This window comes from Coturnix japonica, chromosome 1 (assembly GCF_054131305.1).
Source record: "Coturnix japonica strain WE chromosome 1, WE-NBRP24, whole genome shotgun sequence".
NCBI lineage: Eukaryota > Metazoa > Chordata > Aves > Galliformes > Phasianidae > Coturnix > Coturnix japonica.
Window position 1 is genome coordinate 18756420 of NC_140663.1, and position 16402 is coordinate 18772821.

Here is a 16402-nt window from a genome sequence, read left to right on the forward strand (position 1 = left end):
TTGAACTGGGCCATCTACAGCAGGTTGTCAGGACAACATTCAGTCAGGTTTTGAAGATCTCCAAGAAGTGAGACTCCACAGTCCGTGCCAGTGCTCCATTACCTGCGCAGTAAGTAAGTGTTTCTTGGTATTTAGACAGAATAATCAGTGTTCCAATCTATGTCCATTGCTTCTTGTTCTGTCACTGCACATCAGTGACAAGAACCTGCCTCTGTCTTCTTGGCACTCTCAGTTCAGGTACTTCTATAATGATGAGATAATCCCTGAACCTTCTGTTCTCCAGGCTGAACAGTGTCATGTCTCTCCATCTTTTCTCACTGTTTTCCCAGTCACTTTGTCATCTTGGTGCCCCTGTATTGGACTCTTTCCAGTATGTCCTTGTCTATGTTGTACTGAGGAGCACAGAAATACTCAGGACTACAGGTGTGCCCACAACAAAGCTGAGCAGAGGGGAACAATCACCTCACAGGACTTGCTGAGAATATGCCCACAGGGGGCATATAGCTGTCTCTATTTCATCTTGGACTAGGACTCCTAAATTCTTTTCCACAAAGCTACTTTACAGTTGGGTGGCCCACAGCATGTACTGGAGTTGATATTCCCGAAATGCAAGATTTTGCACTCTTCCTTCATAAGGGTATCAAACCACTTTTCCACTTTGTTGAGATCCCTCTGCATGACAGCAGAAACCCTCTGGTATAACAGTTCTTCTTCTCTGAGTTTCTGGGATTACAGTGCTGCATGTAAGTCTGTTTTACATGCCTTCTAACTTAAACATCAAGCCAAATGTGTAATAAGCTTGACAAGAGTAGTAGAAAGAAGAGTTTACTACATTTAGTACCTGTTCCTAGAAGAGATTAAAAAGTAACTTATACCCAAATGATAAATTCACTAATTGATGATGGTTTGGGATATTTTCCAATTACGGATACAATAATATTCATTTAATGATAAAGCTCAAGAAGAAAACATGTGTGAAGACTGTTCCACTTGTTCTTATCCCTGAATCCATGCTCCACTACTGTGATTCTAATAAGGTTTCATTATTTCTTCATTTTTTCCTGTTATTTAATAGTGACTTATTTTGATTAAAATAACGAATTACTGTCTGCCTTATTTTGAGAAGTATTAATATGCACTGAAATAGAAATAGAAATTGAACAAGTAAGTGTTCAAGCCTAACAAGTCACCCTACAAGTTCTTCATATTTAGGAAAAGAATAGGTACCTGCAGGACACGATTCATAAAAAAAATGCAACTAAAATAGATTAGACACATCCTCTTAATACTATTGGTCTTGAAATACTTTAAAGAGCAAATAAATGTTGATTCTCTGAACATCTGAGCATTAGAACAAATCAGAGAGAAAGTCTGAAAGGCAAATTTTATGCATATGCACAGTCATATGTAAAATATACTTGACTTGATTATGGACTTAATTATTTTGATCTCAGGAGAAGAAAACAAAACACAACTATAGTGTACTCACAAACATACTCAAATATAACGATACATATATATATATACTTATATACTGATATGTGGTTTTATCCATATACCAGTATATATACAAATATACCAGTGTCTTTTTTGTGTTAGTGTATGTATTAATCAAGAGGAAAACAATATAAGCCCATAATCAACAAGAAACCAACAGAACTCTAACGTTTGTGCATTAAGAAACAAAAAGAACAACAAACAAAATATGTAAAAATAATTTCCAGATAATACAGTCCAAGGTGTTCTAGCAGTAGCTAATTCCAAATATGGCAGTTTGGGGTTAGGTACACAGTAACAGCACTCATTCTATATACGGATTGCCAAATCTCACAGCTTTCTTCAAACAATAGTATCCTATGCTCAGTGCATATTGGAGGACATGTAAATTAAGCTGACAAGTTGCTTCTCCTCAGATTCTCACCATGTAATACAGTGACTTCTATTTATTTAAGCTAATGTAAACAAGGTTAGAATCAGGCCACTGGTGAGGAGACTGAAATGCAATTTAAACTAAATGAACTGTACCTTCCCTAGGTAAGTAAACATCTGTATCTAGAAATTCAGTTTTTAGAGAATGAGGAAGGCAATTTAATTATCAGCTACAGGATAAAATTATCTCTAAATTTTTAACATAAAAAAGGCTAGGGATCACAGCTACCGTAAAGGTGGCTGTAAAAATGGCTGTATTAGCCTACTTTTGGATTTGTGTTGCATTGTACATCAGAGTTCTGAATTTCTGTATAATTTTGAAAGTACCTTGTCCTCAAAATTAAAAAGAATGGAGTTTGGTTGCTATTTTCTTCTATTTCATTTCTGTGTTTATCTTTCAGCAAGTCAGTCAAATAGCTTCTGCTGCATGAGAAAAACAGATGACATAGGAACACATCACACTCAATGTCCTTGGGCATATTTTGCTGACTTTAAATAGCATCTGGCTCTTCATGACAGAAAATCATTCCTATTTCAGAACTTCAATGGCTGAAATAACGAAGTGATAGGTAGCACTTTACAGGTTCATTAAATACAGAGTTAGGAGCACTTCAAACTATGTCCCTGACCTTGCAGGAGTCACTTAGTAAGATGAGAGATTGACCAAATTACAGTTAACAGTAAAACATACCTTTATAACTTTTAATATCAAAAGAAGTCTAATGTTTTCTTTCCCCTCAAACTATGCAATACCCTGCCGGTTAGGTCTGTTCACATTTCTTTGGACAAGTACAAAAATCAGCCAGAGAATATTACTCTAAAACCTATAGTAATTTTTTCAGTAGTCAAATTACATGATTGATCTGTATGCAACTACATACAGGTCAATAATTTTATTTTTGGCTAGCAGGTAAAAAAAAAAAAAAAAAAAAAAAAAAGAAGTTCTCATTCTCATTTCCTTTTCAACAAAGGACAACATGCTTTGTCTGATCAAGGATTAGGATAGTCTTTTCTACCTGACATGTGAAATATGTTATGCATTATTATGAAATAATATATTTGTTATGGTTTTACTACAGTTTTGTATTACTATGCAAGTATACAAAATAATCTGTTACTCTTTACATGTTGTTGATCTCCAAACATAGATCTTATCTCACCCAACTTTAGAAGATACCTACATCCAAGAGAGGCACTTTTGACTCCCTTTAAATTCAGTGGAGAGAACAATCTATTTTAAGGTGTGACTCATCTTGTCGATGAGTACATTCAGATGATGTTACATTAATCTCATCCTAAAGTGTCTTCCTGTTCTCACTGACTATAATGGAAGTTTTGATGACTAGTTCAGATACAGTAGTTTATATGTTAGGCTTTACATCTTATCAGACGAATCCTTTGCTTCATTTGTTCAATTTCCATCCACAGGGTCAGTCAGAAATAGAGTAATAAAAAGAGGATCAAGGACACTTGCTGAGAAAGGAGCCCCTCTACTTGGTCTTCTCTGCCCTGCTATTTGTCGGCAGCTGTTTAAAAAGTGCGCAGAACTTTAATCTGTCTGTCCTATCACCAGCCAAAACATGTACAAATATGCTGGTAACTGAATTTCAACATCCTGAATACTCAGACAACAATTTAAAGCTTTACCGTTTATGACTAAAAAACATTAGATTCTCAATGTGATTTTTGTAGGTAATGCTCAACTCATTATAGATTAGAAACAATGCCTTGTGTTGGCATGAATGGAAAGTCAAATAATGATCAAAAGTCAATAGATCTTTCAAAAGAAATCTTAAGAAATACCAATCTGCTTAAAACAAACAAACACACACACATATATATATATATGTATGTTGAGCAAAACAGGAGAAACAGTCACACAACCTATGAGTAATTGAGTGGTTTCTCAGGTGCTTTCAAAGACAAGTTGCCCAGACATTTGAGCAGTTACACTAAGTATTCTTGTGAAATAAAACCCTTAAATTCACATACATTTATTTTTGAATTAGTTAACATTTAACAGCCTTAAAACCAAACTAACCATATATTGGCATGTTCTTCTGAATAGGGATGACTGATCTGTTCGGTATGTGAGGCTGGAAAGATTACACATGTGAACATCTACTATGTTGTCAAATGTTCCTCAAGGTCAGAGTTTCACATAGTACAAAATAACAGATACATAAAAAGTTGTACCAGTGAAGATTTAGAGACACTTGGGTAATTATAGGTGACTGCTGGGGGGCTGTTTAAGAAGCTATTTCTCAGTAGAGACATTGTTGCTATGGGTAGCATATCTAATTGTTGCTGTATAAAGCAAATTTATGAAGTATAAAATTAGATGATTTTGAGTGCAAAAAAAGTTCTCTAAGTGTACTAAAAGTTTATTCATATTCTGATATTTCTGTGGAATGAACAAAAATGGGAAAAAATGTTCAGTGAAATCAAGGTATAAAACAGATTGATTTTCAATACTTGGATAGTGTCAGATAATTTCAAATTCACTAGAAAATGCATAAAACAGAAACACAAAAACCAGCTGTGCTACCTTAATGAAGTCACCTCAAAAAGGATGAAACAGAAAGCAAAAAGGGAAACTGCCTTTTAAATAATTTTTATAAATTATATACCTATATTTAATATAAATAATATTCAATAATTTTACATAAAAGTTTGTTTCAATAGACAGGACTGATTTCCATACAGAACATGCTGTAAGTTGTTCTGTGTTCATGGAATAAACTGTGCATATATACAGTGGTGGAACACTCCAGCCATTATGGATCAGGCTCAATCTCAATTATATTTGGGTATAAAATATACGTGTTATGTTGTCCTTCAAAGAAATGAGCTATTGCTTTGAGCATAACAAAAAATGTTTTTCATTACATGACAAATGCAAAAAAATCCAGTATATTCTTACCACTTCAGCTACTTGAAATTCTTAATTTTTTCAAATATCAACCATGAAAAATTTCCATATTGAGGTGTCCTACTGATTGTAGTGACTATTTAAATGCTTCATGTCTACTTTTACAGTGAGCACTGTACAGAGGTGTTCACTAGCATCAGGATGATTCTGTTGTGGACAGATAAAGGATGAAATTCCCCATTCTAGGTATATTCAATTACTACTAGAAACACACACACAAAGTATATTTTTAACTTTGTTGATGAATCACACTTATTATATGCCTGTGTTTTTCCTGCAGAGAATATTATTTCCAGTCAATTGTAAAAACTGTTATTCTTTTAAACATCTAATTGTTACTGTTTTTATCAGCATAGAGGATAATGTGTATATATATATAAAAGATAAACACATATGCACTTTGTACATGCATAAGATGACTATTATTACCTTTTTTTCAATTTAAAGCTTTATGGTCTAAACACATGCCGAATCTGAAGATATGACGAAAAAATAATTTCAACTGTAGAATATTTCTTACAATTCATTTTACTGATAACATTTTGAAGCAGAAATTGAGGTATGAATGTTTGTTTCCTTTTAAGTGTTATGTTACTCACTGAAGAACTAACAAAGGCAATGACAGTCTTTTTTTATTTTTTCTTTTATTTTTTCTTTTTTTAGAAATAGGCACTATAGAAAAAGATCAAAAAGAAATTAACTTACCCCTCCCAGTAATAGTCTAGAGAAAAAGGTGAGCTGAGGAATGTGACCCTCCCCTGTTCATACCATCCCGCCACTGGAGAGAAGGGTGGGGGAAAAGGGGAACCCATGCAGACTCAGATTGCATGCAAGGTAGTGTGGAGACAGGAGTGGCTCCAGACACGCCCCCTGCTCTAGGCACCTATGCACTCATGTAGCTCAGTCATTGGTTCAGGCTGTGACCTTGGAATTCCACTACACATATACATTTTAAAAACAAAACAAAACAAAACAAAAAAAAACCCCCCCACAACCAAACGTAATTAAGAAAAGATACTGCTTCACAATACAATCCTTGTTCCATTGCATCACTCTCTGTAGAGCTGATACTTCATTCAAGCTCTAAAAGTCCCAGCTAACAAAAAATGCTTCTCAAATCTGTTCTCATCAAACTAGGAGCATTCAGGTACACGAGAAGACAATACAGAAGAAATAAAGCAGCGTGAAAATAGAGAAGGAATGCCATGATTTATATTCTGAACACTCATACCTTCTGTTTTATGAACTCTTGTTACAACATGTATGTGAAAGCTTTACAAAAACACTGTTTCAGTTCGTAATGGAGCTGACTGGGCTTTGATTCCTGCATATTTTGTTTCTTAATGTAGAGACTCTGCGTAGGTCTCAAAAGGTTAATAAATTTTGTCTGTCTTACAGCATTGCCTGTAGGCATGAGTGGGTGTTCAGCAGTGTTCACTCACTAGCTCTGTGACTTTTACTTGCCTGACAAAAACTCTTTCAAATTGGTAAAATGTTCAAGGGTTGAACACATATATTTATTTTTAATGAAAGAACAAGCAGATGTGATGAGCTAGCTACTGTAAAATACTATATTTACCTGGAAAGAAACCAGGAAAATACTCACTATTGATACTTATCCTTAGATAACTTTTCTTAAAAGTCTAGTGTGCTAACTGCATAAGTTAAAGATTTAGAGGTCTGATTTCTAGAAACTGCAGAGAATTCTCAGTCATCGGTATGCTTTCTTAAATTGTACACATACTCAAACTTCTCCTTTCTAAAATCCTTTGACAATATCTCAGGGCTCATTAAATATATATATACTACATATATGTATTATTTTTTAACTTAAGGGTATTTTGCCAAAGGCCCAAATAAAGACATTTACCTGATTCCAGGTTTTGGGACCCCTGCCTATTTGACTTATTCATCTTAAGTTCATTATCCCATGCAGTCCCCAGTTAATATCAGTTTTATTTTATGGAAAAATTGAAAAGTTTGAAATTTGGAATGGGACTTAGGAAATTATTCAGAGCTGAGCTCCCCAGAGATATGACCTAGATATAGGTCACAGCATATGGTAAAACAGTATGAAATACTAAAGCTGTGTCTGTTGATGCTGGGAAAAAAAAAAAAAAAAAAAAAAGAAAATATCTACCCATTCCTACTCTTCCATTTCTAAAATAACAAATACACAAACAATAACGACACAGGAAAAAAGCCATGAAGAAGACAAGGAAATATTTATACCATAAATGGGACACTGTATAATCTTTCTCCACCTGGTTCCCTAACATCAGGGAATCAGGAGGCAACAGAGTCCCATAAGATTAATATAGCATGCATCAGTTGCCAGATTCTCTGATACAGTACAGCTGTTCTACATCATACCTCCAGCATAATCTATTTTCACTTACTTGGTGAGTTCAGGTAAATGTTGAACATGATATGACATCATAAAGAAAATTAAAAAGATAAATTGCTAGGATAGTGCACAAACTTCATCTATACTCCATTCCATAGCCCAGTTGCACTTATAAACTCAATGTCATTTTCAGCTACTGTCAGACCTCCTAAATGTATTAAAACTAGGGTTAGCTACTAGATCCTCAGAAGAGGGAAGACAGTAATTGTGTTCAGACAAGGACTTGGACCTGAATACTGACTGACTTCCCTTAGAGTTGTCTATGTGACTCTCAGCCTAATTAATTACTGAAACTACTTGCAATAGATGTAAAGGAGAATGAGGCAGGGAATGATTCCATAGATTTGCAACTGAGTCAGAACAGAAACAAATGCTTCTGTACCCACTTGGATTTACCCATAAAATTGTTGGCTGTTGATAATGTTTGATTTGAACCAAGCTCATAAAAATCTGCACAAGCAAAAGTGACCCAGTTTCACAGCTGCTATGATGGTGTCATTGCTGTGAAAACATTGCCCATACAGTTCAACTTTCACTGTGTTCACATCCACTGTTTAGTCTCCATAAACATTCAGCAAACATCAATGAATGTCAGTGGGTGCAATTTTTTTTTCCACGTGGAGGAATTCATTGACATACCTTTGTTTCAATATGCACTTCCATGACAGACATAATTCTGTCAGAATGCCTGTCTGCTCCCATCTGTCATGGCAACAAAACATAATACAATCTTGTCAGAAAGTTTCAACCTCTACTGCAATACCACCAACATCCACCTCTGACACCACTGGCCAACATAAGAACATAGTAGGCATTACTTTCAGTGAAGCCCTTGTAATTGCATTTCAGTAGAACTGACAATACCTCTTGGAACATCATGAAGACATTTTTGTAATACAGTGACTGGGAATGGGTCCTGAGGTCCCCTACTAATGTCAGCCTCAACTTATACTTCAAGACCACTATATGTGATTATAATGCATATAATCACCAATGAATTAAAAGAACAAGGAATGAAGGAACTACACAGCTTGAAGAGGACATCAGATTAGATTTTGAAATAACAACTATCAGTAAAGTGGGATTTCACAAAAATAATTCTTAGGACATATGGTTTCTAACATTTTTGCATAGAAGACAAATGATAGGGTTTGGCTCAGAGAATGTGAAATAACTTTCTAAGTATTTTCCGCAGGAAAGGTATTAATGTACACAACTATCATCTATTGTTTATTTGAGTTAACTATTGTGATGATAGGAATTTTAAGACATAATTAAACAGATACAAATCCAGGTTCACATGTTTCAGGTCTCATAAGATAAAAGTCAGTGACACCTGTCCAGGAGCTTGTCTGTAGAAAAACAGGACAGAAAAATGAGGATTTGATCTATTAGTTGATTACAAAGTAATTGACATTTACTAACTTGGTACATCAGTAAGAAAGATGAAAAAAATCTTACTACAGCAGAACAAAGGGTTCCAGCAAAAGAAGAGAGAAAACTGATCCCACTGCGCAGCTTAAGCCGGTTTAGCTTTCTTCCAGAATGCATATATGACCCTGGTTATTCATGTTTAGTAAAAATGAACGAAAAACAGAACAAGCATAGGAAAACTTTGGAGGATGTTCAGAGAATGAAGCAGCTACTGCATGACAAAGTCTAAATAACTGGACTCACCCAGTTCAGCTAAGGAAAGCTAAGAAGTGATTTGATTGCTGTCTGTTACCATCATAAAAGGAAACAGAAAATATTACTAGCAACACTTAGGCCTAAAAATGAAAACTAAAAGCAGTGACAAACAAGGAGCCATCATCTAATGCAGCTTATACAGGACCACGAAATGGCAGATAATGTGTACTCTGACAGGGTAAATTTGCAATTCAGCTGCTCCAAACTAGACTTGACATAGTAGCTCCAAATACTGCTAAAAAGCCCAAGTTAAAATTCCTGGTCTGTGTTCCAACTTGGTTATGCAAATACAGTTTGAAGTCTCAAATCCAAAAGTTTCATGTTTTGCAAAAGAGACTGCAATATATATTTTAAAAAAGGAAAATGTTAAACTGTTACATGCAGATTCTACTTGCTGAACAGTTATGTGTAATTTCTTTTTTTAAAATAATTTCTCCAATACTTTGAAATGTTTTGCTTCTCCATTCTGGCCATATTTCCAGAATAAAAGAAACCAGAACAACATATCTGGTGTCCAGTTCACTTTGCTCTTCTTAGAACTCATAGTAAACAAACAAACAAACAAAAAACAAACAAACAAACAAACAACAACAACAACAACAAAAAACAGCAGATTGTGTAAAAAATAAAAATAATAATAATAAAAAAATGGCTCCCAGCACTTGTTGGTGAACAGAAAAGCGCAAACTGGCTGTGAATAATTTAGTCTAGGTGAGATGGAGATTAAATCAGAGATGTTCAGAAATAGCCTGCCGGGGATAAGAGGAGGCAAAAAACCTAACCACATGTAAGACAGAGCTCATTATTTTTACGAAAAAGACTATGAAATTAGTGAGCCCATACAGTAGGGCACAGTTCAACCCCTGGTATTTTTATTTTTTTTTAAAGGAATGAAAGGATGAATTACCTAACCAGTGATCACAATATTTCATGCACTCTCTTCTCCCACCTCCATTACACAAGCTGTTGCATTACTTCTTGTCATCTCCCTTTAGACTCTAGCTAATATCAGTACATTATTAATGGTTTGTCACATCATATATCAACAGGTCTTTCAGCTACCTCTTTGTGCTCTCTAGTCCTCATCTGCACTTCCTCTTTAGGGCAAATGAAGAGTTCAAGCAGAAATGTAAAGCCTTATGAACCAGAGTTGAACGCATCTCCTGATTTCCATTTAAACCTTGGAATTAATTTCATAGAGGTTATCCAGCTCTTCTTATAGTTACCAGTAGTAGCAGTAAGACCACATCCAGTTACTAGCAGCTCTATTAAAATAAGCAACCATGTTACCTCAAATCTTTATTTCCAGCTGTAACTCACTCCCAGTTAAAATTCAAGCTGCTAGACATCCTTCAGAGATATATAAAAAAGATTTCTTGTACTAAATATAAGAAAAAAATAAATATCTTCAATAGTGTTTCTTACAACTGTATGGAAATGCCAGTTCAGCACTCACTCCCATCCTGTTGTTAATACCATAGTGTTATGGTTGGAAAGATTATTGTGGTGGAATGGACAAAACAAAAGACAAACAAAAAAGGAATTCTCCCCTAAATCCAAAGGCCTAGGCTCACAGGAAAACTCCACAGAGAAAGGATCTCCAGAAAGAGATCTTTCCCCAATGGTAGTCAGCCCTTAAATGGGGTCTTGGTGGGGTGGGGCAAGTCACTCCGCTGAACTGCCTTCACCTGTGCTCCAACGGCTGACCCAGTTCTTTCTTCAGATGATCAACCAGTGCTTCAGGCTGTGACTCAACAGTTCCCACATACATAGGAATTATAGAATCATAGAATATTGTGAGGCACACACAATGACCACTGATCAATGATCACAATGTCCAATTTCTGCCTCCACATAGGACCACATGAAAATCAAACCATACATCTGAGAGCATTTACCAAATGCTTCTTGAATGCCAGCAGGCTTGCTGGCGTAACCACTGCCCTGGGCAGTCCATTGCATGCCCACCACTCACTGGTGAAGAACCTTTCCCTAACCCCCACCTTCCCACCCTTGACAAAGCTCTGTACCATTCCATCAGGCACTGTAATTGTCACAGAGAGCCTAGGTCTGTGCTGTTCTTCCTCTCTTTGAGGAGATGCAGTCACCATGAGGCCTCCCCTTAGCTCCTCTGTTCTGTTATGAGCAAACACTGGGACTTTAACTGCTCCACATGTGCCCTCCCCTCTAAACTTTTCACCATGTTTCTTTTCATCTTTTTCTGCTTTCTTCTAATCACTCAGCCAATCGAGACTATCAATAATTGAGATGTAGGTTTACTAAACAATAGGTTACTTTATTCTGTGATGGGGGACTTTATTTGATCTATTTGCATTCAGCAAGAACAACTGAATTCCAGAGAAATTCCATCCCCTAAATGGACTGTGTGAAAGCTGGAATCCTTAACTCATGATTTGTAAAGAATTCCAGGAGTTGTAAACCATGACCAAAAAAAGTAAGATGGCACAGTATTCTAGAATCAAATAATACTGATAAATGTTTTATATTCCTCTTAGTAACTCTCTATCTATACTAAATCTTTATTTTTAATATGCTAATCTTTAACAAAAAGACCAACAAACTCTAAAGTAGTAAACTATCCATACAGAAGACAATTTCTCCTTATCTGGACATCGTTGATCTTGCTACCTCAGAACTTGCACTATGCCATTAATAACTCATTTTTCTCATGAGATGCATCTGACATCACTCAGTTGTATCTTCATCGCCCAACTCTTGCTGAGGGGTTGCAGGTTTTCTTATGCCAGTTCCTACACTTCCACCCCCATTTGATTCCAAATAGATATATGAATGACAGCTTCAGCATTACATGTAGCAGGTAGGAGGGAGAAAAAAAAACTTCATTGAATTTTTTTCATAAGGGGACTCTGAAGAATACCTTGAGCTAAGTTTTGTTGCTTAGATGGAGTTTTTGCAAGACTTTACCTGTGAACCCAATCTGAAAGGGAGTAAAATCAGTTAATCTATCCTCAGAACTGGCTAAGGTAGTTTTCTTTAGAACACAGGGAAAAAAATTGAAAATTAAGATCTCTAAGAATTCTGTGACACTACTCATAGATCTGAAAATACATCCCTGCCAGCATGTATGAAATGTGTCATTTATTTTTGAAAGTCAAGACACATAAAGCAGCACATATAAATTAACCAAAAAAAAAAAAAAAAAAAAGAGAAAAAAAAAGCAGGCAGGAATATCTACTCATGAAATCTTCAAAATACTAATTAAGTAAAAGAACTCGTTATAGGAAGACTTGTTTTGTCCTTACATCCCAATAAAGCAAGAGAATGCCAGTAGATACCCAAATCTGACATGTATTCCATGTGTACCTGAAGCACAACACCTGAACGTATGAATAGGTCTATTGTAAAGCAATTCATTATTTCAAAAGCTTGAAAATAACACAATAAATGTGCATAAAACAGGTAAAAGTTACCCTTGGCATTGCTGGAATGTCTTGAGAATGAATGAGGGAAAATTGGTAAAAGATTGGGTGATGTTTCTCTAATCCCAACAAGAAGCACAGAAAGAATACTGCCTGCTATCAGATTACAAATCAGTTAATTCCTGTGTTGCACAAGAGAGTTTTTCTCCTGACAGTATGTCCCAAAAGAGTAAATTCTTCTGCACTAGAATAAATACCTTGAATTCAAGTGCTGTTCAGCAAGGAATAAGATGTAGCACTAATAAGAACAAAATGGAAGACCCCACCAAGGAGAAGTGAAAAGAGAGATCAATCACTGTTTTGATGTTATGAAAGAGGTTTTCTCTAGAGACCCAGAGAAGACTATGTGGCCTTTAATGTAACCCATGTTGTACTGAAACTGATGGTTACAAAACAAGTCCTTAGGGAAGGACTGGCACAACAAAGAGGCTGTGGAACGTGAAAGGTTTATTTTTATCATAATGAGCTGGAAGGTATGAATCTTCTTGAGCTAGAGATTATTGTTCCAATTTTTGTTTTAATAAAATCAAATATCAGAATTTCAAAACCATTCTTGTATTTTATAGGTTCTATTTACAAAACAACAGTACAGGCAGATCTGCTCCGGAGTCTGTCAACTTGCTGTCTCATTAGAGTATTCAGGAAAACACAGTATGAAGTTTGGGACACAACTGAAAATGAGTGAAAAGTGTGTCACAGAATTCCTCTGTAATATGAAACCTCTGGTAATAATAACAAAGTTCAAGCTGATTAGCAATTAAAATCTCTAATAAAGGATAAACAGTAAAAGGAGTGCAAATTAAAAGAAAAAGAAAGGTAAAAGAACAAATCATTCAGGTGTCAGTCATTATTAGTAGTACAGAATAAAATGTTCCTGACTTCCTGCCATTTAGTGAAATTACATTTTAGGACAAACCTCAGTTTTCCTGGTAAAAAGTTAGAAAGGATTTTCTACATATAGTGCACCTAGGAAGTCAAATACATATTATAACCTCTATAATCAATAACACTTCTCAGCTCACATTTGTTCTCTTAATTCTCATATTCTTGAACGTCTACATATGTAGAACGTTTGCTGCTTCAGTGGGAAGTCTCTCCCTAGAGAGACTGGAAATTTTCCTTGAATTACCTGATGCCAACCATAATACCTGTCATTGCCACTTTCAAAGTTTATTGCTTAATCCACATTTGCATGACCATTTCTTCTCATTGGAGTTTTACTTTGGACTTCCCATACCCCCTGTTCTTATACCCAAGGAAACTACCATCTGGTCTTGTAAAAAATGCAGGTAAGACATACATAGTAAAGAAGAAATGGAAACTGAAAATAACACTAGTAAACAAATAATAGCATTGATACAACTGCTTATGTGCATGGATGAATGAACGAGGTCTGCTTTGGCAAGTCCTTCTGTCAAAAGAAGAGTTCATAAATTTTTTGACTCAAGTACAATTCAGTTTTTATTTTCATTTTTTCTCCCCAGGATAGAAAATTAATTTTTACAGTCAACTTCATTTCCCACTAGGGAAGTCAGTAAAACTAAAGTTAATATTACAGATAGCTGTCAGAAAGAGAAACCATTGTTTTTCATGGATAAATGAATTAAAAATTTACAATTATTTTTTTTTTTTTACTACATAGTTTTTTTCTTCCATATCTTTTTTTGTTGTGAACAGATAGAAAAACATGTAAAAGTGAAATACTTTCAGAATAGTTTGAAATCAGAAACAACTAATTTCCATTTTCTTTATGTTCTCTGTTACCTTTACAATTAGTTATTTGAATTGAACAATGTCTTCTGCTATGGCAGAACTTTCAAAGGAAAAACTTTCTATAGGCATATTTTTCCAGCAGCTCCTTGCAGCCCAGAAGCCCACAGAGGCCATCCCCCTGCAGCCTACGGGCACTGCATGGAGCAGATCCATGTGCAGCAACAGAGGAGTCCACAGTGTGGCAACCTGAAGGGGGTACATTCTCTGGATACCCCTGCAGGAGCAGCCCTGGGCTAAAGCCCTTGGAGACCGATGTGTGCCTGAAGGGTGGGCCCTGCAGTACAGAGCCACATTGGAGCAACCCTTGAATAGCACCAGCCACCTCACTGTCTTTCTCCTTGAACTGATCCTACAGGGGCTTCCCAGAGCCTGGCTCAAGGCCACTAAGAAGTTGGGTACCTTGGAGTTCAATACTGAAAACTATCCATTTTCACATCATCATTAATAACCTTAACAATGGGGTAAAGTGTACTGTCAGACAGTTTGCAGATGACACAAATCCAGGGAAAGTGGCTGACTCACCAGAGGCTCATGCTGCCCTTCAGATGGACCTCAACAAGTTGGAGAGGTTGGTTTCCAAAAATTTCCTGAAGTTCAACAAGGAGAAGTGCAAAATCCTCCACCACCTGGAGAGGAACAATCCCAGGTACCAGTATGTGATGTGAGTCACCCAGATGGAAAACAGCTTTAAATAAATTTGAAATAAAACTTCCTTACATTTAATACTTTGGCTATAAAACCAGAGGAAATTGTAAGAAATGAGAGAATTTTATGGCAATTTTATTAGAAGATTTTAAGTAAATCAAAGACGGTTGGGTAAATTCATATAGGTTGTTAAGCTGATATCAAAAGACTATCCACAAGACTTAGCTTGTCTCCTGTGCACATCATTCAAATCCTAATCATGGACATAAACTTTCATAGAGAAATAAAAAAGATGAAAACAATGGAGACTCCTTAGTACAGAAATAAGGTGATTCAGCAGGATGAAGGTGAGGACAGAAAAAATAATAAAAGTTTGAACAACAACAACAAAAAAATGGTCATGGTTATGCTATTGAAGAATACATGGCTACTTAACGAATGGTGAAACTTATTCATAAGAGTTTACATTTTGGTTGAAAAATGCAACAGGAGTTAGAAAGGTGTAAAGAGCAATATTGTATTTCTTGAGTTCGATTACTAGAGTTTTTTTAATAACTGTTTTGAATGGTCATACAAATTTTATTTCTTGATAATTTAAAAGGAGACTGTTGTTAGATAGGAAGGAGCTTTCCTTGAAGTGGCCCTAACATAACTTGCATTTTCCTACAAATTATCATAAACAACAGAAAAATCCTGGTTTTTTTTCAGATTCTGAAATGGGAATTCCCCATATTACTACCTATAGCCAACTCCATTTTGTGTATACTAAAAAGTAGTGCATTTGTTCCACATTAACAACCTATTAGTCATACTTCACAAAATATTCTCTAGATGAAATTAAAACGGAATACTGAAAAAAAAAAAAAAATAGTATTTTTGCCTGTACAGATAATTTCTCAGTGTTCAAAGATCAAACATGGAAAAGGGGAGACTGTGTGATCAGGTGTATTTCGCTACAGAAATCCTGCTGAAACATTTTCTTACAGCAATCAATTTAAACTTTTCTCCCCTGTGGTGACTTTCCTCATAACTGCACAATACAAAAGCATAACAGCCCAATTCTTTCTCTGTTCCTCGTGAAACAAGGTCAATATATCTGTATTACTCAACGCTCATCTTTTCCTGTTTTTCCTTTTTTCCTCCCTCATTTTTCTTCTTCTTATTTCAGGAGATGCAAGAAGCTAACATTCTGGTAGTCATATATCAAACTGATACCTCAATTTCTACAGCATGTTTGCACAGTATTTATGGTCTTTTCAGAATTTAATCCAAAGTGCTACATTGTCAGGGAAGAATCCTTTCAACCGTGAAAGAAAGACCTAAGTACACATTCGGGTTATCTGACTGCCCTATTGAAATAGCCATTTTTAGACCAGTTGAAAAGTAAATCTGATCTATAGCAACAAAGCAAAACAAAATAAAAGTAAATTTAGGCATTTAAATGTTATATAACTATGCAACAACACTTGATTTCAGTACAAGGAAGAGCACTATAATCCTCACATTAAAAAGTTTATCTTTACAGGTGTTATCTGGTGTCCAAACATTCCAGTGAAAAAGCAGAAA